Source organism: Haemorhous mexicanus, chromosome 36 (assembly GCF_027477595.1).
Source record: "Haemorhous mexicanus isolate bHaeMex1 chromosome 36, bHaeMex1.pri, whole genome shotgun sequence".
Classification (NCBI taxonomy): domain Eukaryota; kingdom Metazoa; phylum Chordata; class Aves; order Passeriformes; family Fringillidae; genus Haemorhous; species Haemorhous mexicanus.
The window spans coordinates 95,115-105,768 of record NC_082376.1 but is presented as its reverse complement, the minus strand read 5'-3'; the positions used below and the strand labels follow the sequence as shown (position 1 = coordinate 105,768).

Below are 10,654 nucleotides of genomic sequence, written 5' to 3'. Positions count from 1 at the left end.
GAAAGGGACGGGCTCAGGCCAAGGGCGACAACTCTGAGGGGGCACTCTGGCAGGCGGCACTCTGCAAACAGAACTGCAACGGACTGAACATGAACGGGAGAGAAATCACTAAGTCTGAGAGGTTTATTTGCTATCAAATACATCCCCACACCCAGCTCCACACAATCCCCATCCCACCGCTCCAAACGGGGATCCCACTTCTCCCAGTCTCCTCCCAGTCCCATCTCACTCTGCTGGATGTGCAATCAAGTGATATTACAAAGAGGTAGTTTTTTTGACATGGGAAAAAGCCCCTGTGATGTGGGACTCAGTCTTTCTGGCATTAGACTGAGCTGTTTTCATTGGCGTTTGTGTGGTTCTGAGGTGACAGGTGAATCCCTCTTGGCTTTTGGAGTGCAGATAGAATGAGAAGAGAAAAAAACAAAGGCCAAACCAAAAGGAGAAGCAGCCTGGAGTGTTCCCAGCATGGATCACAGGGAATGTGGGTGACCAGGGCTGTGCCCAAAGTGGTTCCTGCAGTGGGGGATGGAGCTGGAGCAGCGCACGAAGCTCTTCCCACACTCGGGGCACTCGCAGGGCTTCCCTTACCGGTGCCTCCGTTGGTGTTGGGTCAAGTGAGAGCGGCTGGAGAAGCTCTTCCCACACTGGGGACACTCGTAGGGCCTCTCCCCAGTGTGGATGCGCTGATGGATGATGAGTTGGGAGTTCTGCATGAATCCCTTCCCACACTCGGAGCATTGGAAGGGCCTCTCACCTGTGTGAGTCCGATAGTGCAGGAGCAGATGGGAGCTGCTCGTAAACCCCTTTCCACACTCGGAACACTCGTACGGCCTCTCTCCAGTGTGGATCATGTTGTGCCTGATCAGGGTGGAATGGTGGCTGAAGCTCTTCCCGCATTCCCCGCACTTGTAGGGCCTCTCCCCGGTGTGGATGTTGCGGTGCTGGATCAGGCTGGAGCTCCGGCTGAAGCTCTTCCCACATTCCTCACATTCATAGGGCCGTTCCCCAGTGTGGATCATCTGGTGGCTGATCAGGTGGGAGATCCTTCTGAAGCTCTTCCCACACTCCCCACACTCATGGGGTCTTTCTGTGGTGTGGATGCGTTGATGCTGGATGAGAGTGGAGTTGTCCGTGAATCCCTTCCCACACTCGGAGCATTGGAAGGGCCTCTCCTCTGTGTGAATGCGATAGTGCAGAAGGAGATTGGAGCTGGTCTTAAACCCCTTCCCACACTCGGAACACTCGTAGGGCCTCTCTCCCGTGTGGATCTTTAGGTGCACAATCAGGGCAGAATGGTGGCTGAAACTCTTTCCACACTCCCCACACTCATACGGCCTCTCTCCAGTGTGTGTCCTCTGGTGGTCGATGAGGCCGGAGCTCCTGCTGAAGCTCTTCCCACACTGCCCACACTCGTAGGGCCTCTCCCCGGTGTGGATCACCTGGTGCCTGATAAGGTGAGAGCTCCGCCTGAAGCTCATCCCACACTCCCCGCACTCGTAGGGTCTCTCCCCAGTGTGGATCACCTGGTGCAGGTTTAGGCTGGAGCTCCAGCTGAAGCTCTTCCCACACTCCCCACACGTGTGGGGCTTCTCCCCATCACTGCCCTGCTCATGCAGCACCAGCTCCGAGCTCTGGCTCCATCTCCAGCCGCCTTCCCGGCCCAGGCTGGCTCTTTCCCCCTCAGATCCCTGTGATCTGCGTTTGCAGCCCCTCCTCGTGCGGCATCTCCGGGGCTTTTCCTCCCCGTTGGCTTCCTGCGCCGTGGAGCCGCTCAAAGCGGCCTCTGCCACCAGGTTCTGCCCCGGGGATTTGTCCTCCCTGCTCTCCATGCTCGGCTCCTGCTCTGGGGGAGGAAGGACAAGGACAGGATGGGATTTGCCTCCGAGCCACACGCAAGGGGAAGGAGATCCCCCCAGGGCGTTCCCGGGGTCCCACTGCCCCCTCTCCGCTCTCCCCATTTCGGGATCCAGGGGCTCTTTGGGCTCCCGGGCTCCCTTCTCCCCTCACTCTCTGCTCGGGGCTGCAGCGGCTCCAAGGAGTCCCCCCTGCCCCTCTCCAGCCTCTGGAGGCTCCCGCCAACGGCGGCGCTCCCCCCTCTCTGGGCTCCCCACTTTGGGCTCCCGGGGGACACAGGGCTCTGCTCCTCCAGGCTGCCTCTGCCGGCAGCCGCCACCGCCACCCCCGATGTCCCCCCAGGGGCCTTTTCCGCTCAGCCTCGGAATTCTCCCTTCTCCAAACATCCGCCCGGAAAACCCAACCCGGGGACCCCCGGGATATCTGGGCCGAGCTCCCCCTCCCCGCTCACCTGCGCGATGGGGGGGGCGATGATCCCACAGGTGGGGGCTGCGAATTCAGGCAGGGCTCGAGCGCGTGGTTCCGCCTGCTCAGCCTGGATCCGCCTTTGTCCCTCCTCTTCCTCTTCCTCCTCCTCTCGATACTCTTTTTCCATGCTCTCTCCTCCTCCATTCCTCCACCTCCTTCTCCTCCTTTCTCCATCCCTTTCCCTCGCTGCTCCTCCTTCATCCCTCCCCTTACCCCTCCTCCTCCTCCCGCTCCTCCCTAACCCCACCTACTCCCCTTATTTCCCGCCTTTTCCCATCTCCGTTATCCCGCCTCTGCCATGCCATCCCTGGTCTTACACTCCCGGTCCATGGGATCCAGTTCGGTGGGATCCCCGTCCATGGGATCCAGTTCGGTGGGATCCCGGTCCATGGGATCCAGTTCGGTGGGATCCCCGTCCATGGGATCCAGTTCGGTGGGATCCCGGTCCATGGGATCCAGTTCGGTGGGATCCCGGTCCATGGGATCCAGTTCGGTGGGATCCCGGTCCATGGGATCCAGTTCGGTGGGATCCCGGTCCATGGGATCCAGTTCGGTGGGATCCCGGTCCATGGGATCCAGTTCGGTGGGATCCCGGTCCATGGGATCCAGTTCGGTGGGATCCCCGTCCATATAATCTCAGACCACTTTGTCCCAGTGGGTGTGGCCCTGATCCCTGTGGTCCCAGTCTGTATGGTCACAATCCATAGGATCCCGATCCATAAAATCCCATTCCACAGGGTCGCCCTTTGCACAGTTCCAGTCCCTATTTGATCCCAGTCCAGTTAATCCCAGTCCCTATTTGATCCAATTCCAGTTTGTCCCATTCCATAGGATCCCAGTCTGGGCTATCCCAGTCCAGTTTATCCCAGTCCACAGGATCCCAGTCTGGGCTATCCCAGTCCAGTTTATCCCAGTCCATAGGATCCCAGTTCCAGATTATCCCAGTCCAGTTTATCCCAGTCCATAGGATCCCAGTTCCAGATTATCCCAGTCCAGTTTATCCCAGTCCATAGGATCCCAGTTCCATATAATCCCAGTCCAGTTTATCCCAGTCCATAGGATCCCAGTTCCAGATTATCCCAGTCCAGTTTATCCCAGTCCATATGATCCCAGTTCCAGATTATCCCAGTCCAGTTTATCCCAGTCCAGTTTATCCCAGTCCATATGATCCCAGTTCCAGATTATCCCAGTCCAGTTTATCCCAGTCCATAGGATCCCAGTTTCTATTTGGTCCCAGTCCAGTTTATCCCAGTCCATATGATCCCAGTTCCAGATTATCCCAGTCCAGTTTATCCCAGTCCATAGGATCCCAGTTCCAGATTATCCCAGTCCAGTTTATCCCAGTCCAGTTTATCCCAGTCCATATGATCCCAGTTCCAGATTATCCCAGTCCAGTTTATCCCAGTCCATAGGATCCCAGTCTGGGCTATCCCAGTCCAGTTTATCCCAGTCCATAGGATCCCAGTTCCATATAATCCCAGTCCAGTTTATCCCAGTCCATAGGATCCCAGTTCCTATTTGGTCCCAGTCCAGTTTATCCCAGTCCATAGGATCCCAGTTCTAGATTATCCCAGTCCAGTTTATCCCAGTCCAGTTTATCCCAGTCCATATGATCCCAGTTCCAGATTATCCCAGTCCAGTTTATCCCAGTCCATAGGATCCCAGTTCCAGATTATCCCAGTCCAGTTTATCCCAGTCCAGTTTATCCCAGTCCATATGATCCCAGTTCCAGATTATCCCAGTCCAGTTTATCCCAGTCCATAGGATCCCAGTCTGGGCTATCCCAGTCCAGTTTATCCCAGTCCACAGGATCCCAGTTCCAGATTATCCCAGTCCAGTTTATCCCAGTCCACAGGATCCAAGTTCCAGATTATCCCAGTCCAGTTTATCCCAGTCCATAGGATCCCAGTTTCAGATTATCCCAGTCCAGTTTATCCCAGTCCATAGGATCCCAGTCCAGTTTATCCCAGTCCAGTTTATCCCAGTCCATAGGATCCCAGTTCCAGATTATCCCAGTCCAGTTTATCCCAGTCCATAGGATCCCAGTTCCTATTTGGTCCCAGTCCAGTTTATCCCAGTCCATAGGATCCCAGTTCCAGATTATCCCAGTCCAGTTTATCCCAGTCCACAGGATCCAAGTTCCATATAATCCCAGTCCAGTTTATCCCAGTCCATAGGATCCCAGTTCCAGATTATCCCAGTCCAGATTATCCCAGTCCACAGGATCCCAGTCTCTCAGGCATTGTGGGTAACTGGGATAACTGGGGAGCGCAGAATAACAGGAGGGAAACTGGGATAACTGGGAGAGTGGGATAATGGGGATACTGGGATAATGGGGAACTGGGATAATGGGAACTGGGATAACTGGGGAGAGCGGGATAATGGGGATACTGGGATAATGGGGAACTGGGATAATGGGAACTGGGATAATGGGAACTGGGATAAGTGGGAGAGTGGGATAATGGGGATACTGGGATAATGGGGATACTGGGATAATGGGAACTGGGATAACTGGGAGTGTGGGATAATGGGGGTACTGGGATAATGGGGATACTGGGATAATGGGAACTGGGATAATGGGAACTGGGATAACTGGGGAGAGCGGGATAATGGGGATACTGGGATAATGGGAACTGGGATAACTGGGGAGAGTGGGATAATGGGGATACTGGGATAATGGGAACTGGGATAATGGGAACTGGGATAACTGGGAGAGTGGGATAATGGGGATACTGGGATAATGGGAACTGGGATAATGGGAACTGGAATAACTGGGAGAGCGGGATAATGGGGGTACTGGGATAATGGGGATACTGGGATAACTGGGATAATGGGAGTACTGGGATAACAGGAAAATTGGGACTATCAGAATAATGGGAATTCTGGGCTAGCAGGAATACCAGAAAAACGGGAATTTTGGGATAACGGGGACACCAGGATCGTGGGAATGCTGGGATCAAGGGGAAATTGGGAATGTCAGGATAACAGAAATTCCAGGAGAAGGGGAATTCTGGGATCAAGGGGAAATTCGGGATAAGGAGAATTCCGGGATAACAGAAATTCCAGGAGAAGGGGAATTCTGGGATAAGGGGAAATTTGGGATAAGGGGAATTCCGGGATAACAGAAATCCCAGGAGAAGGGGAATTCTGGGACAAGGGGAATTCTGGGATAAGGGGAATTCTGGGATCAAGGGGAAATTCGGGATAATGGGAATTTTGGGATAACAGAAATCCCAGGAGAAGGGGAATTCTGGGATCAAGGGGAAATTCGGGATAATGGGAATTCCGGGATAACAGAAATCCCAGGAGAAGGGGAATTCTGGGATAATGGGAATTCTGGGATAATGGGAATTTTGGGATAATGGGAAATTCGGGATAAGGGGAATTTTGGGATAATGGGAATTTTGGGATAATGGGAATTTTGGGATAATGGGAATTTTGGGATAAGGGGAAATTCGGGATAATGGGAAATTCGGGATAATGGGAATTTTGGGATAATGGGAAATTCGGGATAATGGGAATTTTGGGATAAGGGGAAATTCGGGATAAGGGGAAATTCGGGATAAGGGGAATTTTGGGATAAGGGGAATTTTGGGATAAGGGGAAATTCGGGATAAGGGGAATTTTGGGATAATGGGAATTTCGGGATAAGGGGAATTTTGGGATAAGGGGAAATTCGGGATAAGGGGAATTTTGGGATAAGGGGAATTTTGGGATAATGGGAAATTCGGGATAGGGGGAATTTTGGGATAAGGGGAAATTCGGGATAATGGGAATTTCGGGATAAGGGGAATTTTGGGATAAGGGGAATTTTGGGATAAGGGGAATTTTGGGATAATGGGAATTTTGAGATAATGGGAAATTCGGGATAAGGGGAAATTTTGGATAAGGGGAATTTTGGGATAATGGGAAATTTGGGATAAGGGGAAATTCGGGATAAGGGGAATTTTGGGATAATGGGAATTTCGGGATAATGGGAATTTTGGGATAAGGGGAATTTTGGGATAATGGGAATTTCGGGATAAGGGGAAATTCGGGATAAGGGGAAATTTGGGATAATGGGAATTTCGGGATAATGGGAATTTTGGGATAAGGGGAATTTTGGGATAATGGGAAATTCGGGATAAGGGGAATTTTGGGATAATGGGAATTTCGGGATAATGGGAATTTTGGGATAAGGGGAATTTTGGGATAAGGGGAATTTTGGGATAATGGGAAATTCGGGATAATGGGAATTTTGGGATAAGGGGAATTTTGGGATAATGGGAAATTTGGGATAAGGGGAATTTTGGGATAATGGGAATTTCGGGATAATGGGAATTTCGGGATAATGGGAATTTTGGGATAAGGGGAATTTTGGGATAATGGGAATTTCGGGATAAGGGGAAATTCGGGATAAGGGGAAATTTGGGATAATGGGAATTTCGGGATAATGGGAATTTTGGGATAAGGGGAATTTTGGGATAATGGGAATTTCGGGATAATGGGAAATTCGGGATAAGGGGAATTTTGGGATAATAGGAAATTTGGGATAAGGGGAATTTTGGGATAAGGGGAAATTCGGGATAATGGGAATTTTGGGATAATGGGAATTTTGGGATAATGGGAATTTTGGGATAATGGGAAATTCGGGATAAGGGGAATTTTGGGATAATGGGAAATTCGGGATAAGGGGAATTTTGGGATAAGGGGAAATTCGGGATAAGGGGAAATTCGGGATAAGGGGAATTCTGGGATAAGGGGAATTTTGGGATAAGGGGAAATTTGGGATAAGGGGAATTTTGGGATAAGGGGAATTTCGGGATAAGGGGAAATTCGGGATAAGGGGAATTTTGGGATAGGGGGAATTTCGGGATAAGGGGAATTTTGGGATAAGGGGAATTTCGGGATAAGGGGAAATTTGCGATAAGGGGAATTTTGGGATAATGGGAAATTCGGGATAAGGGGAATTTTGGGATAAGGGGAAATTCGGGATAAGGGGAATTTTGGGATAGGGGGAATTTCGGGATAAGGGGAATTTTGGGATAAGGGGAATTTCGGGATAATGGGAATTTTGGGATAAGGGGAATTTCGGGATAATGGGAATTTTGGGATAAGGGGAATTTGGGGATAATGGGAAATTCGGGATAAGGGGAAGTTTGGGATAATGGGAAATTTGCGATAAGGGGAATTTTGGGATAAGGGGAAATTCGGGATAAGGGGAATTTTGGGATAATGGGAATTTTGGGATAAGGGGAATTTTGGGATAAGGGGAAATTTGCGATAAGGGGAATTTTGGGATAATGGGAATTTCGGGATAATGGGAATTTTGGGATAAGGGGAATTTCGGGATAAGGGGAAATTTGCGATAAGGGGAAATTTGGGATAACGCTGCTCCCCCCCTCCATCCCGCTTCGGGAATTATTTGGGAATTTTGGGAGGAATTTTGGGAAGGGGGGGAGGGGCGCGTCCCGGTGCTGGGGGGGGAGGGGCGCGGGTGGGGGAGGGGCGCGGGCGGCGTCGCGCGCTCCGGGCGGGAGCGGCGGCGGCGGCGGCGGCAGCGACCCCTCCCCCACCCCCCCCCCCCCAAAAAAAAATCGGGGAGCGGGACCCCCCCCCCCCCCACCCCGGGACCCCTCCCCCCATCCCCGCATTCCCAGAATTCCCAAAATTCCCAGAATTCCCGGCGCTCCCAGGCCCGGCAGGTGATGGGGATGGGGGTGGGGGAGGGGCTCTGGTGGGGGGGGGGGGGATTTTGGGGGGTCCTGGGGGGGATTTTGGGGTTTTTGGGGAGGATTTGGGAGGGTCCCGGGATGGGGGGGGGGGTGGGGGATGGGGGGGTCCCTCAAGGTCACGGGCGGGAGGGGCCGGGCCGCGGGGAGGGGAGGGGGATTTGGGGGGATTTTGGGGGATTTTGGGGGACTCTGGGGGGCTTCTGGGGATTTTGGGGGAAATTCGGGGGGATTTTAGGGGATTTAGGGGATTTAAGGGGAATTTTAGGGTACCTGGGCGGGATTTTGGGGGAATTTTAGGAGATTTGGGGGAAAATTCGGGGGGTTTGGGTGGAATTTTCGAGGTCTTGGGTTTTTCTGGGGGGCTCCGGGGGTCTTGGGGGGGGCTATGAAGAGATTTGGGGGATTTTGGGGGGTCCTGGTGGGATTTTGGGGGTATTGAGGGGTTTTTTTGGGGACTGGGGGGGGATTTTGGGGGGATTTAGGGGATCCTTGGGGGTCTTGGAAGGTCTGGGAGGGTTTTGGGGGTCTTGGGGGATTTTTGGGGGGGTCCTGGGGTGATTTTGGGGGTCCTGGGGATTCTCAGAGGATTTTGGGGGGGGCTTGATGGATTTTGGGATCTCTGAGAATTTTGGGGAGGGGTCTCATTGAATTTTGGGGGTCTCAGAGAATTTTGGGGGCTCTCAGGAAGGATTTTGGGGGTCTTGGGGGGATTTTGGGGGTCTTGGGGGGATTTTGGGGGTCCTGGGGGGGGATTTTGGGGAGGGGTCTCTGGGGGTGTCTCTAAGAATTTTGGGGAGGGGTCTCATTGAATTTTGGGGGACTCGGGGGGGTCTCGGTAGATTTTGGGGTCTCAGAGAATTTTGGGGGGGTCCTGGGGGGGGATTTTGGGGGTCCTGGGGGGGGATTTTGGGGAGGGGTCTCTGGGGGTGTCTCTAAGAATTTTGGGGAGGGGTCTCAGAGAATTTTGGGGGGGTCTCAGGAAGGATTTTGGGGGTCTTGGGGGGGATTTTGGGGGTCCTGGGGGGGGATTTTGGGGAGGGGTCTCTGGGGGTGTCTCTAAGAATTTTGGGGAGGGGTCTCATTGAATTTTGGGGGACTCGGGGGGGTCTCAGTAGATTTTGGGGTCTCAGAAAATTTGGGGGGGGTCTCAGGAAGGATTTTGGGGGTCTTGGGGGGGATTTTGGGGAGGGGTCTCTGGGGGTGTCTCTAAGAATTTTGGGGAGGGGTCTCAGAGAATTTTGGTGGGGGTCTCAGGAAGGATTTTGGGGGTCCTGGGGGGATTTTGGGGGTCCTGGGGGGGGATTTTGGGGAGGGGTCTCTGGGGGTGTCTCTAAGAATTTTGGGGAGGGGTCTCATTGAATTTTGGGGGACTCGGGGGGTCTCGGTAGATTTTGGGGTCTCAGAGAATTTTGGGGGGGTCTCAGGAAGGGTTTTGGGGGTCTTGGGGGGGATTTTGGAGGTCCTGGGGGGGTTTTGGGGAGGGGTCTCTGGGGGTGTCTCTAAGAATTTTGGGGAGGGGTCTCAGAGAATTTTGGGGGTGGTCTCAGGAAGGATTTTGGGGGTCTTGGGGGGGATTTTGGGGGTCCTGGGGGGATTTTGGGGGTCCTGGGGGGGGATTTTGGGGCGGGGTCTCTGGGGGTGTCTCTAAGAATTTTGGGGAGGGGTCTCAGAGAATTTTCGGGGTCTCAGGGGGGGATTTTGGGGGTCTCAGGGATGATCTCGATGAATTTTGGGGCTCTCTGAGAATTTTGGGGAGGGGTCTCATTGAATTTTGGGGGTCTCAGAGAATTTTGGGGGGTCTCAGGAAGGATTTTGGGGGTCTTGGGGGGGATTTTGGGGAGGGGTCTCTGGGGGTGTCTCTAAGAATTTTGGGGAGGGGTCTCATTGAATTTTGGGGGTCTCAGAGAATTTTGGGGGGTCTCAGGAGGGATTTTGGGGGTCCTGGGGGGGGATTTTGGGGCGGGGTCTCTGGGGGTGTCTCTAAGAATTTTGGGGAGGGGTCTCATTGAATTTTGGGGATCTTGGGGGGGGTCTCGGGGGATTTTGGGGGTCTCGGGGGAGGGTCTCAATGGATTTTGGGGGGGTCTCTGAGAATTTTGGGGAGGGGTCTCAGAGAATTTTGGGGGGTCTCAGGAAGGATATTGGGGGTCTTGGGGGGGATTTTGGGGCGGGGTCTCTGGGGGTGTCTCTAAGAATTTTGGGGAGGGGTCTCATTGAATTTTGGGGGTCTCAGGGATGATCTCGATGAATTTTGGGGCTCTCTGAGAATTTTGGGGAGGGGTCTCATTGAATTTTGGGGGTTCTCAGCCCCCCCTAAACCAACTCAGGGGTTGAAACCTGAAACCCCCCTCCCCAAAATCTCTTCCAGGCCCCCCCCCCTGAGCTGACTGTGGGACCCCTCCCCAGTTTTGGGGTCCAGCCCCTCCCCCCCCCATGGCGGCCGAGCTGGACAACATGGAGGCCGCCCCTCCCCCCAACAACAACAACGGGCCCTGGGACCCCCCCCCGGACCCCCGAGCCTGGGGGGACCCCAAAATCTTCGAGTGCTCCCGGATCAAGGCCTTGGCTGGTGAGTGAAGACCCCTCCCCAAAAAAAAACAAACCCCCCCAAAAAAATC

At 53.4% G+C, this 10,654-nt stretch overlaps 1 pseudogene; it reads right to left on the bottom strand.

Annotated features, from left to right (window-relative positions):
• Positions 1-109: 109 nt before the first annotated feature.
• LOC132341217 (zinc finger protein 850-like) overlaps positions 110-10,654 on the bottom strand; it is a 13,662-nt pseudogene continuing 3,117 nt past the window's right edge.